The sequence below is a fragment of the Taeniopygia guttata genome, chromosome 13, assembly GCF_048771995.1.
Source record: "Taeniopygia guttata chromosome 13, bTaeGut7.mat, whole genome shotgun sequence".
Taxonomy (NCBI): Eukaryota; Metazoa; Chordata; class Aves; order Passeriformes; family Estrildidae; genus Taeniopygia; species Taeniopygia guttata.
In genome coordinates, this window is record NC_133038.1 from 6,075,407 (window position 1) to 6,093,797 (window position 18,391).

Sequence of the window (18,391 nt, forward strand, 5' to 3'; positions counted from 1 at the left end):
AAGAGTAGGAGAAAAAAGAAGTGGGGTGAAAGAAAAAAAAGGGATAACAGGGGAGGCGGGAGGGAAAGGAGGCAGAACAAGCAGAGCCATCCGCGGAGGCGCGGCGGGCGGGGCGGGCCGGGCCGGGCCGGGGCGGGCGCAGCGGGGCCGGGGCCGGGCAGGGCCGGGCCGGGCCGGGCCCGCCCCTCCGCGCCCCCCCGCGGGCCGGGCCGGGCCGCCGCGGCCGCGTGTGGGGGGCGGCGCGGCTGCTGCGCCGCGGCTCGAGCAGCGCCGCGCCCCCGCTGCCGGAGCCGCCGCTCCGCCGCCGGCCCCGCGCTCCGCCGGCATGATCTCCTGAGGGGCCCAGCCCGCCCCGGCCCGGTGAGTGCCGCTCCGCCGGCCGGCCCCGCGCTCCGACTTGGCGGAGTTTCGGGCTCCGGCCGGCGCTGCCCTTCGCGGGGGGACGCGGCCCTTCGGGGGCTCCCCGCGCATCCCTCCTTTGCATCGCTCCCTCCTTCACATCCCTCCTTCCATCCCTCCTTCACATCGCTCCCTCGCATCCCTCTCTCGCATCGCTCCCTCGCAGCGCGGTGGCTCCGCGTTGGCATTCCCGCAGGGAAAAGTGTCTCTTGGCAGCGGCGGACGCTGCCCGGCCCTCCGGAAGGCTCGGCCGAGCTTTGCGGGGGATGCTCGGTGTCGGAGCGGGGCGAGGCTCCCGTGGGGAAGGGACTCTGGAAGTGACCCTCGGGCTGGGGCTGCCGGGCTGGATGTTAACAGCGGGCATGGGGCGGGGGGGCTGCGGAGAGCGCCTTCGGCACCTGCGAGCAGCAGGTGAAAAGGGGCGCAGACCCGTTTGGTGGAGCAGCAGGTGAAAAGGGGCACGGACCGGGCGGAATCAGTGAAAAGCGCCGGCAGCCGCGGGGGATGCGGCGGGACCAACAGGTGCGGGCGGTGGTCGGGGCCGCCTTGGTGCCGGGAGGGTTTTCCCCACCCCGGGCGGGTCCCGGAGCCGCCGCGGGGCTGAGCGGGGCGGTGGGAGCCCTGCGGGATGCCCGCTCGGGGATGCGAGGTGCTGCTTACAGGTGAGACTGAAGCTCCAGTGCTTCCTGCATGGATCGGTGTTTTGCCCTCGTTGGGAAAAATGTATCCGGTAATGCAAACTTTCAAAGAAAAGTAAGGGGTTTTCAATGAGAGGCTCTTTTCCCCGGGTTTTGCAGAATTTCTCAGGCTTCTTGGTGATGCGCTTTGTTTTCTGGTGGTCTTAGGGAGTAGCTAATGTAGAAGATGCCTTTTGGTCTGCAGCATTAAGAATGTTTGCTGAAGTGTCTTTGCTTTATCATTTGTAAATTTCATGTATAATATGTAATAGGAAAAGAAACAAGTCTGGTATAAACATATTTCAGACTAGGCAAGAGTATAAAGCCAATGGAGCTAAGTGCTTCCTGTTAAGTCAACTTTTAAAACAGCTTCTCTTATGGGCAGTAATTCACATTTTTCAAGGGGAGAAAGGATGGGTGCAATTGAATTGTTCAAATTAAATCAAAATGAATTGCTTAATATTCAGAGGAGTTGATGAATGAACCATTAAATCAACACTTGCATAGCGTTTCATTGAAAAGAAAAATGAACAGCTCTCCATTGTGTGCTGGGCAGAATAGGTCAGCCAGTGACGCTGCTCCATCAGTGTGCTGACCTGAGTCCTCCTCCTGCTAACAGATGTGTTTGCTGGGTGACATTCCATAGGCACAGAACGAGCTTGTGTGCCCTGTGTGATGAGGATTAGCTTCTGCTGTAAATGACTGTAATCGTCCCAGCCTCATCTCGAAGGAGAGAAATCCTGGTTAGGTTTCATTTGGCATAAATTAACATAATTTAATTGACTCCTCATGTTGATGTATCTCTGTTGAGAATCCACTCCTATATTTCAAGCTGTTTTTTTGTTTTGTTCCTCCCTCAAGGAAGGGCTATATTTTTGAATGCCAGTTTGAGGAAGAAATTATACTGATAAATGGAAAAATAAGAGTCATTATTTTGAAACAAGATTTGTTGTAGTAAAAGCTGCTTTCAGAGCATCACCTCTCAGAAATACAGAGAGTGAGCCTTGCTTCCAAACCCTTTGATTAGCCTAGGCACAACTGTTGCAATTATCTTCCTGCCACAGAAAAATGACTTTTGTCTTTGCCCCTTGAAATCCTTCTAGTGTTGGAATGCACTGTGGATATTGACTGTATCCTTGTTGTGCCTTCTGGAAACTTCCAACACTTGGAAGAGTCATGGATAGTACGCCCCTGATGTTTTTCAGTTGCACCTCTTTGCTTTGCAGGTATCTTAGGATAGCTATTTTTGCTGAAAGCTTTTAAAAGTGAAGACGTGACAGCTCTTCTGGTTTGTGCATGTAAACTGAGTATTACAAAGGGGAAATTACGGAGGTGGGTTCTTTTGTTTGTGGTGGGGTGTTTTTTTTTTTTTTCTTTAATGCTCAGAGAAACAGATTATCCAAGCTCCAGCTGAAGATAGGATTGTAAATTGATTTAGGACTTGAGAAAGCTCCCTGCCTACAGGTCATTTGACCAAGAGAGAGAGCTGGTGTGCAGCCCTTCAGGCAGGCAGGGCATTTATTCAAGTGTTTATAATTACATAGGAGTGTGCTATGTAATGTGGTCTGCTGTTGTTTATTTTGGGTGATGTGTATGGACCCAGCGCTCCTGCACAGATCCTTGGGGTGATGGGTTATTAGGAGGGTGCAATAGGAGCTGCTTGGGAGGTTTTGTGAGGAAGCAGATGGACAAGTAGATGTGTTTTCCTCACAGGAGAGGAGGTTCTGGATCTGGAAATGCCTTTAGATAGTGCCTGATGGTGGTGTGTATTTTTCAGATTTTTGCTGTTCTTAAAGGCCAGGGTAGCTGCAGGTATTTTTATGCACCAGCAGTGTCTGGTTTAGAGTAGTTTTCTTTTGCTTCTAATTGTCCTTAGGAATAAAAGAAGTAAAAAAGTTTGTCTGAAAACCTATTGGGCCTTGTGAGGTTATCCTGCTGTTTCTGTTTCTTTGCTTACTATTTTTCTCTGAAATCATAATGCATTTCTGTAGTTCTTTTGATAAAGACTTTAACTCAAGCTTACTGGAAAATGGTCACTCTATACTGAGAGAGTGCTGGCATCTTATTGACTTATTTTGGGAATACTGGAGAAAAATATACAAGATTCACTTTCATTGATCAAATCCTCCAGGGCAATCTTGTAACTCTGCAGTTCTCTGGGTGAAAAATTAACTTTCTTCATTGTCTGCTCCTGCTTTTATTTCATTTGTGTGAATCCCAGGCTTTCTTATCAGTTTACATCAAGCTTGGAGTGGAAAGTATCTCAGTGTGAAAGCTCACACACACACTGAGATACTTTACAGATGCCTCGATCCTGTTGGCCCTACAACAGTCACAGAGGATTTGCACCAGCCCATGGTTCTTCTCACCTGTGAAATGTTTCCTGGGTGACTGTAAAAAAAAAAAAAAAAAAAAAAATCAACAGCTACCTCGATGCTTTTCCAGAGGTTTGGGCAAGATAGCACTTTAGGTGCAGCTTAATGACAAACTTTGATTTATGAGGTAACCGAAAATGTTTGTATTGTTGGATGCAGAGTGAAAGCATTGGAGCTTTCTACGTTTCATCTGCAGCTTTTCCAGCAAAATGTACAGCTAACAGCTTGTCTCTTATTGATTTTAATAGCAGATGTCTGCTGAATATGCCTGGAGTAGTTTGAAAACATACTGACTTTTTGAGGGGCAGTAGGTTACTAAAAACTATAAAGAAAATTGTAATGTCTACTTAGATAACCTTGAAAAAGCTTAGGTTTTAGCTACTCTTTACATTCACCCCTTGCCTGGGTTTAAGATGGATCCTATGGGAAGGCTGCTATGTTTCTCCTTTTGGGGGAAATATTTAAAATAAACAAAAGTATGTTTCCCCCCACCCACTGATCAAGGGCTGCTGTGACTCCTGTATCTGTTTTCCCTGGGAATTCTTTGCCTTCTTCCTCTCTACCTCTATCAGCTGCTCTCAGTAGCGAGTCACGTCAGGTGAGCTGTATCTGACTTGTTTGGAAATGGTTCAAAAGGATCCCATTGACATTACCAGGCAATGGGTCACGCTTGAAATCTTGCCATTCTGGTGTTAAGCCTTTTCTTTTTTTCTTTTCTGCACTTGCACCTTGATTTCTGACATATTTTTAGATGCTGTGAATTTGGATAGAGCTAGTGAAAAGGGATTTGGTACTGGGTTGTTTTTCTTCTTTTGTCTTTGAGAAATAGGGGATTTTATTTTTCACTAAAGATGGAGCCCTAGGGTGATTATCTGTTCTGCTTAGCAAGGAAGGATAGTGGTTCCTCATGGAGGTGAAAACTCTGTAAAATCTCAGGTTTGCAACTCAGTTTAACCCTAGAATCTGATATGGATATTGGAGCTCTGTTATTTTTATTTTTTAAATTAATGATGCTTTTAAGATTGTGCTGCTGCACAGAAAACTCCATGAATCTAATGAATTCAGAGTGGTAAGCGTGGTAGTATTGGGTTATGGTAATATACCCATTATTTCCCCTCTTGGTCCCCTAGGGTTTGTCAGGTTGGGTGCTGGAGAATTACCATGAATGCAGAAGAGCAGTGCTGGGATCACATCCAGGGATGTGTTGCCCACTGCTGGGATGAAGCAAGATTTGCTGTGACCTCCCAGCAGGTGAAATGCTGCTGTAGTGGCCTCACCTCCTCCTTGCATGGAAGCCATGTGAGCAGATAGACAATCTCATTTTTTCTCTGGCAGTGTGGCAGCAAGGAGAAACGATTTAATTAAAAGCTTTTTCCCTTCTGCAGGGGTTTCCCTGGTCAGTCACCAGCTGAGGTTCTGGTTTCACCAGCCTGGAGTTGAGCCGTGGTGTCGGCAGCCCCAGCCCGGCTCAGTCCACATCTCTGTGGGCAAGGAGGGAGCAGGGGGCTGAGCACATCTCTCTGCCCGTTCCTTGCTTTTTTCTGCTGTTAGCCTGAGAAATAAAGTTTGTTCCTATGTAATCCTGACACGACTGAAGAACCTCTTGCTGCAGGCAGCTCTGTCACTCTCTGTAGTGCTTGGATTGCTCAGCAGAGGGAGAAGAGACCATGATGCTGAAGGCACTCAGAAACAGCCAGTGCCACGTTTCTCTGACAGGCAGCAGGGAGAAGAGTCCCAAAGCCTCCCTCCCTGCTTGATTTTTTTTTTTTTTTTCTTCTCTTCTTGTTGTGAGGCTTGGAGCTAAGCTGTGATTTTTCACCTCTTAATCAAAAGTAGCTGCCTCAATGTGTAGGTTACTGGACTATTTCAGATGGCAGAGTGGGTGACTGTGATAGAAAAGATGAGTCCATATCCAAGAAGCAGCATGCTTGAAAAAAATCTCATACATCCAAACACTTCCTAAATATTCAGAAGCTTTCCTAAATATTTCTGAAGAAGTGTTGGAATTGACCTTTAGTGACTGAAGCGTTACAACACATCCAGAGATAAACAAAACCAAACAGTTTGAATTAGTTGCAATTCAAACAGCAGGTAAAGCCCATGACTCATCTCCAGGTCACATTTTCAACTGTCGTAAATCAGTGCAGCTCCATTACTTTCCTGGACACTGTGCCAGTGCTGCCACTGGCTGGAGGGCCGGCCTGCTATTTTTGGGGGAGATGAAGTTTGTGGAGTTTTGTTTGTTTGGGTTTTTTTGTTTGGGTTTTGTTTGTTTGGATTTTTGTTTGGGGTTTTTGTTTGGTTTGGATTTTTATTTGAGTTTTTTTGTTTGTTTTGGGTTTTTTGAGGATGGGAAAGATACTTGTTTAAAGAACAAAACCTGTGCTCAGGCTAATAGACAGCATTGCTCAGTAGAGATTTGCTCCCCTGCAGCACATTGTGAGGAGATCCAGGAGAATTAGACATTTGTTTTTTTGTCAGAGATGTCAGTTTAATGTGATAAGAAAACACATTAAGTGTTAGAACACTGCCAGATAAAAGCAGGATGCTAAGCGTGAAAGGGAAAAACACCAATGAGAAGTTCTTGCAACTTGGTTGAACAAATCAGTATTGTGGGGACCTGGCTCATTCCCTTTTGAGGGTGATGTGGTCAGCTTTGGGGCTGTGCTCGTCAGAGCAGAGTGTTGGTGCTCCTTCAGTGCTGAAATGAGTGAGGGGCCATTTCCTGAGGGGCAGAGGAGGTGGAGCAGATGCAGATGTTGGCCCTGGTAGAGGCAGCTGTGGTGGAACAGGCTCCAAACTAAATCTGTTAGATATTTTTCTCTTTTTTCCCCCCTCTTTTCTTTGTTCCTTTTCTTTCTGTCTGGCTGACCTGACCGCACTGGGCACTTCCTAAATAGATGTGTTCTCTTAAAGCATGAGTCAAGAGCCCTCAGAGGGTGAGGGTGTTAACTCTCTTTTAGACAGGGAAATGTGCCTAACAGGCAAATGTGGAGTGTGCTCTTCGAAAAGCAGAAGAGGCATTGTTGAGAGGTGCTGGTCACCCAGAGAGGACCAGGTGATGAAGGCTTTCCCATCCTCTGTGCTGGAAATCCAACCAAGGCCAGCTCTGGGTTTACTTTCCATTTTCTTCCAAGCCAGTTATGAAGAAGGGTCAGTGTTCCATCCCTGCCAGAGACCAGCCTCCATCCCTGATCCAGCCCTTCATGCATGGGCTTCTCATGCTCTGCTCAGGACAGGCAGAGGGTGACCAGATGGAGCTGGTGCTGTTCAACAGCCCAAGAAACACCTCTCTCCACAGGAGAGTTTGTCTCTGCTGGATAATGAGCTCTGCTTCGCTCAGGACTGAGTTGCTGCAGTAGGGATCAGAGAGAAGCACAAATGAGGATGCAGCACTGGGCACTTCTACAGCCTCTTTTCTCCATAGCAAACAGCTAATTAACTGGAGCTGTTGGGCTGCTGCTGGCCTGGCTTCCTGTGGGAGACTCTTGAGCAGTTTGTCTTGCTCCAGTAAGTTTTTGAAGTCTTTCAAAACTGTGCATTGCAGCAACGCCCCAGCTTTTATTCTGACTTTTAGGCTTTTGCAAGTGTGACATCTGATAGTGGAGCTGGGCAGTGGAGCTTCAGCTGAAGGAAGAGTTGTTCAGGTACAAAATGCATAGACATGGGTTGGGGTTTGAGAGCCTTTCCGTGATTTACAAAATAACCTGCCAGTGTCTCTGTTTATATTTGAAGTACAAAATCATTTATGCAGAAACCATAAACTTTTTTTGGGTGGCAGCATGGGCAGCCTCGCTCTCCTTGCAACTTATTTTATGGCTATAAATGGGATGTAAGTGGATTTTCTGCCTTGTACTATCTGTCTGAAGGAGGATAAAATTCACTGTTGTTACTGTCATGCTGAGGTAAAACAGTAACCCTGAATTTTAGCAGTTTTACCTTGTGAAGTTCACAGATACTGCAACATCAAAATTTTATGTTTTAGTATACATGACTTCTTGAAGAAGTGAGGCCAAAATAGACCTCAAGAATCAAGAATTTACTTAACCTGACTACACTACAGAAAAATCATAGCCCTCACAGGGTTCAGCTCAGTTTTCTGCTTACATATTGCTCCTGAGGGCTGAATTATTTTGCATGTTTTTTTTTTACAGAGCTTGCACTAGTGGTTTGCAGAAAATCATTAGCTGTATTACTGTTTCAGTATGGGCACTGGGAAATCCACTTTTATGTGTTCCTGCTTACCAGCGTGCTGCAAAAGGCTTGCCTTGCATGTACTGAAACATGATTAATTTGGGGGAGTAATGATGAAACTTCAGTGCTTTGATAGGTTGATTATTTTATGCTCTGCCAGAAATGGATACTTAAAAGAAGATATTAGACCTAAACAAGATATTCAAGAGCCAGTTATGGTTTGTGTTAGCTAATAGGGAATAGGCCAATCCTCCTGCCACTCATGTCAGTAAAAATACTGAGAGTGAAGTCAGGCATGCAAGAATTAATTACCTTCAGATGATGGTTTTTGAAGGTGTGACTAAAAGATTTGAAGTGTTGGTTGAATTGTCTGAAAACTAAATCTGTTAGGTATTTTTCTCTTTTTTCCCCCCTCTTTTCTTTGTTCCTCTTCTTTCTGTCTGGCTTCAGCAGTGGATTTCTGCCTTCTGAGCAACAGGTACTTCTGAATTCCTCTGCCCAGGCTGGTAGCAGATGTGGCCCTTATACAGGCTGATGTTGTACACCATTACACGCTTAATTTCTCTGTTTGAAAGTAATCTTGAAGGTGGGTATTTTATTGGTTTAGGGAAAAAGCACCTACACACTGATTCCTGAGTGTTACAGTAATGAAGTTTTCTGGAAACAGGTATTTCCTGACAGAGCTTTATGAAGTCAGAGGTGAATGATTTTAAGTATCATGTTTAACAGTTGTCTTATTACTGACATGGAGGATATTATAGTTATTATCGTTGAGTCAGATATTGAAAAATGGTGCACTTAAATGTTCCATTGTTCTTATTTTCAACAGCACTGTTATGAGCTGCCTTCACTGAAATGTTGAAGGCGGGTAGTGCCTGTGAGGCTGAACTGGTGTGGTGGGAATATAGTTAAATCTTGTGAAAAATAATACGAAGTGTGGAAATTTTGTAGACAGCAGAAATGTTTCTTACATGATTTTGTGAATTTGTAGTTTCTATGTAGGAATTTTCTTATCATCAGAATGTCCAGCAAACCAGGATTTTTGTCATTCTATTGTATTTTTGGCTCATAGAGAGGAAGAGGCGTTAACAGCTATGGGGAGATTAAAGAACTAAGTCAAAAATGATTTCTGCAAATTTTACATCCTGGGCAGTTGGTAGTTATTCATGAACATGGTATCACAACTTATGGTGGGGGTGGAAATTATGCTTTTAGGGATAGAGTCTAGATATCAATGTCTTGCTGATGTAACAGAGCAGCTGCTTCATGTGACTGGCTCCATCCTTGCCTGTTTTTTATCCAGGAGAATAAGATTTGATTTCCAGGAGGGAAAAGGCTGTTCTATCATTAATGGCACAAAACCCGTTGGTCTTGTGCTAAGCAAGAATGTTCTTGCAGGGATCAAAATACTTCTTTTTTGGTATTTTTATTTTCCTTCACTTATGGGAAGCTTCTGATTTTGAATTTGGCTTTTCATCTAGTTTGGACCTGGATATTTGGGTTACAACAACGTAAATTGTTTAGTGGACCTGGGGTGCTCCAATCCCACCTGAGCCTATTATCTGGTATTTTAGATGTTCAGTGCTGTGATTATGTATACTCTTTATATAAAAACGTTGGTTTTTTGTGAAGGCAAAAACCAGAATGTGCAGGTTTTCATATGGAAGGAGAAAATAAAGTGTTCAGCTAGCTTGAATCTGTCCTTTTTGGGATAGGAGATTGCTCTGGAGGGTGTTTTTTCTTCTCTAACTTATGAAGCAATTTGAGTCTAATCTACTCCATAATTTCAAGCCTTGTATGATATTTCCCATTTGTTACCCTAATAAGACCAAAGGTAAAATTTTATAGCACATTGTGAGCTGAATGGTCAAAGTCTTATTAAATATCTTTGCTTCCAGGGCAGGTGGAAATGAGAGAAGTCTCTTGCAGATCACAGCCCAATTAATAGAGTTTATCTAAACATGCTCTGGCTCACCCTACCAACACTTCACAGGGAAGCAGAAATTGTCCTTTCTGTGTGTTCCACCTCGCAAGAAAATAAGAACAATGCAGGTGGTCAGACAGAAGGCTCACGTAGCCCAGCATCCTGTGTGTGGTATGGATCACACCTGATTGTGTGTTGGCTCTTCTGCAAGCTGTAGAGTCCCAATGTACTCCTACTTCTGATGCATTCTCAGCAAAGTGAAGCAGAAATAATTTTGGTCTTCTGATCCATCACATCGTATGATGTCTTCATATGTTTTCTTTTAAAGATGACATAAGCAGAAATAGATGCATTTTTAAAATGCAGACAAATCATGAGTTTCTGACATGGTATTTTGTATTTCAGCCTTGATAGTTCCAAAATTATTTGCTTATTATTTTTGGGTTGCTGATGAGGTGATGTTTCCAGAAAGCTGTCTGTAGTGGCTACATCTCTTTTCTGCATTAGAACAGCTAATTCAGAGCTTGTCAGTCTATGTGGACAGTAATACTCCTTTATTTCAGTGCAATATTTTGCATTTATTAGCATTTAATTTATGCTGTCATTTTGCTGTCCAATCACAGTGTCTTGAGACTCTTCTGCAGCTTTCACATCAGTTGTAATTTTGCCTACTCCTAATGGTTCTGTCTTTTCAGTATAGTTTGGCATTTCATTGCCTGTCTGCCCCCTTCTCAGACCAGTAACAGGTATTTGGACCAGTACAGGTCTTAGCAGAGATACTGAGGTGATGTGTTCATAGCCTCTCATCGGTGTGACAAATGATTTATTATTTCCTTTATTTCCTTTTTTTATTTTTTCAGTTGATGATCCATAAGATACCTTTGTTTTCTCTCCCACCATAGCCTACCTTTTTAAAGGCTCTTTAAAGATTCCTTGAGTCTGTTTGCTGAAGGGTTTGGGAAAAGCCCCATGTACTGCATCAGCCACCTGCATGTCCCTGCTGACCATGTCCCCTCATTCATGTGCTTGTTAACTCCTTCAGGGAATTCTGACAGATTGTTGTGCATGACTGCTCTCTGTAAAATATCTGACTCTTTCCAGGTATATCATGCACCCACTTGTTCAGTTCTTTATTATAATTTTCTATCAACTCTTCTTGTATTGAAGTTAAACTCAGTGGTCTATGTCATTGAACATTTGGCTTTTTAATGAAATGTTCAACTGTGGGAAGACAAAGAAGTGGAATATGTTTTCTGTGTGATATTTTGTGGGTATTCATGTTTTCTGGGAGGTTTTGTCCCTCTCTGAACTGTAAGGTTACAGTTTTGTTCATAGTTGTGGGGTCAGAATCAGAAATCATGGAGACAATGCATGGGCATCACTGCCACACCACCACAGTGTTACCACATTACATTGCATCACACTGCCAGATTTCACCATGGAAATTTTCAAAGCAGCGCCCTGGGGTTTACAAGATCGACTTTATCAATGGTAATAAGCTTTAATCTGTTTATTGCAAGGAATATATCAAGCACTAGAACTAATGTGGACCGAAACCAAATGTTGTATTACAGTTTTAAGCCTTTCTTGTATATACAATTATCAAGACATAGGGCTTCTGCGTGCCCACAGAAGGAACTTTAATTTCATATTTTAAGGGTTCCATAAATAAATTTACAAGTTGGGAAGATACTTTTGTTTTACTCTGTGTTCATTGCTCTACAAAGCCCTGACAGAATGCCATTACTGCAGGCTTCTGACGCCAGCATTTGTCACTAGCTTTGTACTGGGACTCTGTTTTATAGAAAATGTAATGTTAGAAGCTTATCTATATTCTCAGCAGGAGAATCTGAAATATATAAATGAAGTATTGTAATGAAAAGCCATAAGAGAAAGCTGCAGGCCTTGTAAATACCCCCTCAAGAAGGGCTGGCTGGCATTCCAGGATCTTTTTTGTTTTGCACTGTGGGTCTCTCCTGAGGCACCAGGTTGTGGTGGGTGCCTGTGACCTCATGTGCCAGGGCTAAGGGAGCTGCCAGTGCTTTCCACTGTGGCAGGGGAAAGCATTTACTCACTAAATTACCAACTTCCTCACCAAAGCTTAGGGAAATCTTGTCCATGGGTTACAGGACTGTCAGGTGTAGATCAGCACAGTCTCCAAATTTTGTCTCATCAAGAGTTTTGTCTTTGGTCCACTATGGTGACCTTGCAATTAAAGGGCTCATTTGTTGTAGATGAATGTACCATTCTCCTAAAGATGAAACTTGGGCTGCCTGTTTTGTGAGTGAGCAGATTTTGATGCTCCTATAACAGCCTCAAAATCTTGTGATAAAATCTAAACAGCCAGTCAGTGGAGGATCTGGACATAAAATTAAATGATATTTCCACTTAATTTTGTTGTTGTCCTTTCCATTCTATCTGGGATTTGCTGTGCTTCCCTTGCAGTTAAAAGTAAAAAAGCTTTTATCATTTGTGGAGCAGCTGGGCTCTCAGTCCTGAGCCATTTTAGGGTTGTGGCACACAAAAGGAATAAAATTTCCACAGTTCCAGTCATTTGGTCCCGAGAAGGCAGAGCCCTGAGTGTGACAGTAGCTTGACATGTTCTTTGCCATTGCTCTTGGTGGCAGGAGTCCTTTACCAGTGCAAACTGCGTTCTGCCCTTGTGCTGTGTCCCCAAAACTGGGAGGGGTGGCTCTGGCCACTCCTTGCTGTGCCAGGTCACTGTTGGTGCAGCTCAGGCAGCCCAGTGACATTGCTCCTTGTCTTGCAGTACCTGAAATTAAAGCCTAGCTTTATTCCAAAGGGGTGGCTGCTCCATGGGGCATCTTTCCAATCACAGAGGCTTTAATCTGGTGCCACCAAAATATCTTTTTTTTCCTCCACACAGTGCTCCTATGACATTGCTTGAGCAAAATCTTGTTTTCTGTTCTCTCTCACCTTAGAGGGAGTCATGGGTTTTTTTAAGAGGACTCCTGAAGACAGAGAGACAGAAAGTCAACAGAGGCAATTGTGGATAAGAAGAAGCTCAGCTGAGCTCAAGGTACAGATGAACCTGCAATTGTCAGTGTCCTATTTATGCCTCCAGCCAGCCAATGTTGGTCTGCTCCATCTAATTTCAGAGCTAACTTCTTGTCCCAGTGCTGTACTTCATAATCCCTCATACAGGTGACCACTGATTTAATTGTCCCTTTGTACAGAGACTGGAAATACTATGGGCAGGTAGAAATAAAGCCTGAAGTGCGACTCATTCTTGAGTGAGGTGAGTTAGAAACAAGAGAAGGGCTAGAGAGCAGAGGAAATTCCTGCTGCTCCGCTCATGGAGTTGGGGAGAGCCCAGTTTGGGTTAGCAGGGTTACTTGTGCAGACACTTTGTGGTGCTCGAGCCTTGCTGGTCCTGCAGTGGCATGGAAGGATGGCAGGTCCCAGAAGCATTGGCATCTGTGTGTGAAGAAACCCTCCAGCTTTCCTTCCTCAGACTTGTCATGTCTTGCAGAAAAATTTAAATGCTTCACTGGGGAGAAACCACTGAACTCATTTTGATCATTGCAATGCCTTGATTTCGCACCTTGAAGTGTGCAAATCAAGTGGCTGTTGGCCACGTGGGTGTGAGCAGTTCTTGTTCCAGGCTGCCCAGCTGTTGGCAGGGCTGGGCAGTGCCTTGGTGTGAGGTGTGTGGGATATAAGCTGCTTTTTAAAGGTGCTGCGTAAATATTCACTCTGTGCCAGGTGCTGGAAGGTGCCTTCGATCACATCTGATCTCGCTGGGTTTTGTTGCTCTTGTATAAATAAAAAATCATTGCCTCAGGTTTTCTAAACAGCAGGGCTGATATTGGCAGTGGTACCTTGTTAAAATGAAGGAGTGTCGGTCTCATTACAGATAATGTGAGCACAACCTGCATTTTCTGCTTTGTGACAATATACTGCACCAGATGAAAGTTCAGTGAGAGTTATGTGTGAGTTCAGAACTTTATTACTATTTCTCAAGAACTGAGAGTGTTTATTAGTTGGGGAGAGGTGAGAATTTGATATTTGCTTTCTTTTTAATTGTACAGTAATATAAGAGTTGTTGCAAAGGATAGACATGCCAAGGAATTACAGAATCTGATCGATGACTGTTTCTTACAATGCAATTTGCATCGATGTTCTCCTTAAAACAAGTTCTCTGGTTTTGCTTGTATGCATCCTGTCAGCATGAAGTTTGCTTTGTTCATGTTTATAGCAAATGTGTAACTTAGTCTGTATTATTTCTAGAGGCTGAAAGATGAAATATGTTTATATAGTGTGCTGCAGGTAGTAAATGTGTGATTTATGCTTGTGGATGGTTCAGGGTATGATGTACTTTGGTAACAGCATTGGCCTCACCGAAAATGAGACAAAACTCTTGAAACTGTTGTCAACTGTTGTCACTACAGTTAAGCAAGAATTAAAAACAGTATTAGGTGTTCAAATCCCACTAGCATTTACTGCAAGCAGCATGGCCAATAGCTGTAGATGCATGCAAGTTCAGATGTCTAATTTGGGAGCCTCAAAGCCACATACAGTCACCAGAGCTGCCACAGGGTGATTCAAAGCTCTGAATTTAGAGCCTGATTCTCTCTTCTTGGCTATGTCAGGAATTGAGTTTCTTGACTTAATGTTTAAATTAGCTGCCTAGATCGAGTTGATTCTCCCACCTCTCCTCTCTGCTTGTCTTTTGCTGTTTCCTGATTTTTTTTGTTTGTTTTTGTTTTTGGTTTTTTTGTTTGTTTGTTTTTGTTTTGTTTTTTTTTTGGAAATTATCTAGTAAGTGATAATGGATATAGATAGTGGAGTCAAGTGATGGAAAATATACCTAAGGAAACAGAATGGAAGCACTTTCCTCTTTCTTGAAAAATTGCATCTTGTCTCCATTTTGAGCCTTGGTAGGTCTGGCTTTGATTTTTCAGACGCTGGAACTCTGCTAGATGAGGGAGCCCTGTCACAGGAGATGTACTTTCCATGTGCAGGAATTACCTAGCTGTAATTAGGTTCCTTCACCTTTTCACTCATAAATTAAATATCCTTACTTCCTTTATTCTCAGGCATTTCATTCTGATTAATAACCCAGTGTGGCGACACTGTTAAGCTGCTCCAGCCTCAGTGTATTTTTATAAGCATTGTGCCAGCACTCTGCACTAGGGGTGTATGTAGATAATGTGGGGGAAATGGGGAAACTTCTGATGTGGGGACACTGCAGAAATCCCTGGAGTGTTATGGTTTGGGAGGGATTTGGGGTCGGTGGACATCAGTGTTGATTGTGCATTGAAGAGAAATCCCAGTGCAGTGGGGATTGCAAGAAGCCCCAAAGGGTAAAACAGAGCACTTGCCACAGGGAAAGCAGCTAGAGGGGGGAAGGATGGGTATCTATCACAGGAGTCTCCTCTTACTTTTTGTCTTTTTTTTTTTCTTGCTGGTGGCATTGAGACACTTCCCAGAGAGAAGAAAGAAATGGAGAAAAGATATGGGTTTTTTTTTTTGTTCTTGCAGGCTTTTTTTGTCCTTCCACAGAAGCCAGAATAGTTTTTGCTGTTTATAACTGAGATCTAATAATGCTGTTGTTTCTGGCTTGCCAGCTGGAGAGACTCAGAAGGGAGCAGCTCCTCTGCCCCAGCCTACCTCTGCAGCCTGGGCTCTTCTCCCAAGGCAGGAACACATTCCTGGTTATCCCATTCTCAGCAGTGGCTGAGCTCTTCTTCTGTTTGCAAAGACAAGAGTTCCTTTTCTGTCACACTCATTTATTTTGAGTCGAGATAGTGAAATCCCAATCTTTTTCTGTGTTTCCATCGGCCTGGATGCCAGAGCAGTCATGTTCAGGGGAAGGAGGCTCAGATAAAGCAGCTCTGGGTTCCTGTGCCTGAATTTCCCTGCACAGGGCTCTGTCCTCTGCAGGGAGATGTAAGTGTAAGGAGGCAAAATCAAGATTCCTGAGCAGGCTGCAAACCGAGCAAGCCATTTCTGTTTCCTGCCCTTTTTTGTCCCTCCCCAAGGGGTACAAAGGTGTGGAACAAGCCATGTGAAAGCTTATATGCATTTCAACTGAAACCAGACAAAAACAGTAGTGAAAGTTAACATGCAGATTTGTAGCAAAGCTGAAAGAGTAACAACAGTGTCATTAGGATAAGGGAAAAGTCAGCACACCAAAAATATTAGAATATCAAATCAATGAAACTTATGCAGAAAATGACCAGTCCATCCTCTGGTTCATTTTCTGTTTGCATCCTGGCTCATGCAATTTTCAGGAGTTTGTTTTAGCTATTTGCAGTTTGGATTTTAATTTTTTGGTTGCTTTTAATACTGATTTAGGCTAGACATAACTGTGCATTCTCTTCAAGAAGTTTTTGCTAAGTATGCTTGGTGTTTAGTGAATAATAATGATCAATAACAGAAAATTAAATCCACGAGTTGTCAGTTCCTTTGTCTAATTAACCCTGAGAATTATCTCCCTGTGTTACAGCCCTCTCAAGCAGGATGAGTGAGGGGCACAGGTAGCTTTCGTAATAACAATAACAAGCATCTTAGGACATGTTTTGGTGGCTCTTTAGTAATTTGCATCAGTAATATTTTTTTGGCAGCATGGAATGTGGGGAATGCATAATCTCTTGGAGCATCCAATTAAAATGACTTGGATGGCAAGTTCCTCTCCTTTTTCCTCTTGTGTGTGGCTGTACCCTTCCCATCAAAGAAGTTGTGTCTTAATTGGCAATCCCCCTGCATCTGCTCACTCTGTCACCCCCCCACAGAGAGGCAAGGTGCTTAATTAAAAGGGAGTTTGTGTTTGTTTCTCTATGGAATTTCACTTGTGCTTTTGTAGAGGTTTCAAAGGCAGATACATTTATAGAGACCTTGCTAAGTAATTAGCCCTGTAATGTTATTACTTCAAAAAAAGTAAAAAAAGAAAAAAAGCTGAGTTCACAGGAGATGAGAAGAAGCCCCAAAGTTGCCAAACTTGGTATGGGTGTTGGAAAGGGACCCTCCAGAGGAGCCAGTCCTCCTGTGAGGCTGGTATAGCCACCATGAAATGTGGTGGTTTTGCTGCACCATTTCTCCAATGTGCTTCTCCTTGGGAAGTTTCTGGAAGTAGAAAGGTGACTCTACCATCAGAGAAACTTTAATTTGTGGCTACTCAAATGAGCTTTCCATGGGGGAGTGTGTTCTAAAAATGAAATATACTGAAATCAGCAACTCACTTCTGCTAAAGCTATGGTTTTATAACTCTGTCTCAGGCCCTTTGGAGTTATGTCTGATCTTTAACTCTCTGAATTACTTGCAGAGTGCTGCATACTTTTGTCATCAAGGTTTTTGTTGAAATCACCGCTGAAGTGCAGTGGGATCCCCTGAGAGAAATGTGAAGTTCTTCACTTGGCTTCAGATACCAGTGGTCTGGAAAATACTGCTTTTCATTTTAAGAGAAAATGACCTGGATGAGGTTCTTGGGAGCAGCATTTTCCCAATTCCATGGCTTTTTTGCTGTCTCATATCCTTCCTCTTGTTCTGCCCCGAGGAAGGCACATTGCCAGGGATCCCCTGGCTGGACTTTGGCAAGTGCTTGGGGAGCACAATCATCCTGCCAGGCTCCTGCTGGGACTGGACTGACCTTGAGCTGGCAAAGCTGCTCTGCACCCACCTCTTGCCCATCTCTTCTCAGGCTGAGGGGTTCACCTTCTGCCATGCCTGGCATTCTGTGGCTTCAGCCCTCTGTGAAGCTGAGGGGTCTTTGTATTTCACACCACTTGGGTTTAGAAAAGATGCTTAAAATCAGAGGATAAAATACAGAATCATTCTGAATTGGATTTCTTCCCCCTCTCTTTCCTCCTGTAGCTATTCTCAGTTCAGTCAGAGAGAAAAATAGAAAAATTTCTGCCAGGCTAAGCCTGGGGAAAAGTCTGAGAAGAATGTAAAGAATCTATTATACTGTTTTCTGTTCATATAATTTATAAATATCTTCTACCACGGTGACCTAAGTCCAGTGTACCAATCAGGTGAAATGTTTTTACTTTAAGACTAATAGAATTAATGTTCACGATGTTCTCTATAAAAGAGAGAGGTACTTTTAAATAAACATTCATTTACCTTCTAAAATCATAGAAGTAACTTTGCCCATCCCTGGCTCAACAACATCCTCCTCCCCCTGCCAGTTGCTTGTTTGCCAAGGCTGAAATAAAGGCAGTGGTGGCACAGTTGTGACTGGTAGCAGTGGCACATACATTTTCATAGACTCACAAGGGACGGTGTTGGAGTTTATCTTGCATGAAACAATGCTGGCATCTCATGATTGGAACCATGCTACATAGATGGGCAGGGAGTAGTTGTGCATAGCCGTGACTGCTCTGGCATGGTATGAAGTGTGTGCAAAGCTGGAAATGTCACTTGAATAGAAAGCTGCTGAGTATTTGGGATTGGCTCAGAGATGTCCTTTTACAGTGATGCAGGGTGCTTGGCACAAAGCTGTGGTTTAGTCCCTTCTAGACTTTGGCAGTGCTGGACCATGAGCATGGCACGCTCAAGGGGACAGCAACAAAAATGAATAGTGAAATTGAATTTATGCTGGTGGTATGGGCCAGAAATGAAGCTGCTGGGTAGATCAGTGAGAGTTGTAGTACTTACTCTACCTCCACTGGTTCATTAAATACAATGAATCTAAGCAAAAAAGGTCTCTCTCCTGCTTTCCCTTAAGTTCAGAGTGATCTTGCTAAAGTGGGCCTGTGCTGAGCTCCCTGGTGTGTGGTAGGAGCAGGGAGTGGAGCATGAAGTAGAAAGTATTTAGATATGATGTACTGTAAGCTGTGTTTCTGCTCCCCTGAGCC

At 43.7% G+C, this 18,391-nt stretch overlaps 1 protein-coding gene across 6 annotated transcripts in view; it reads left to right on the plus strand.

Moving 5' to 3' along the window:
- The first annotated feature begins 203 nt into the window (after positions 1-203).
- SGCD (sarcoglycan delta) overlaps positions 204-18,391 on the plus strand; it is a 308,895-nt gene continuing 290,707 nt past the window's right edge. For all 6 annotated transcript variants that reach the window (XM_072935307.1, XM_072935308.1, XM_002198133.7 and 3 more), the window contains exon 1: positions 204-360. The gene's annotated coding sequence lies outside the window, so the exon portion shown is untranslated. The remainder of the gene's footprint in view (positions 361-18,391) is intronic.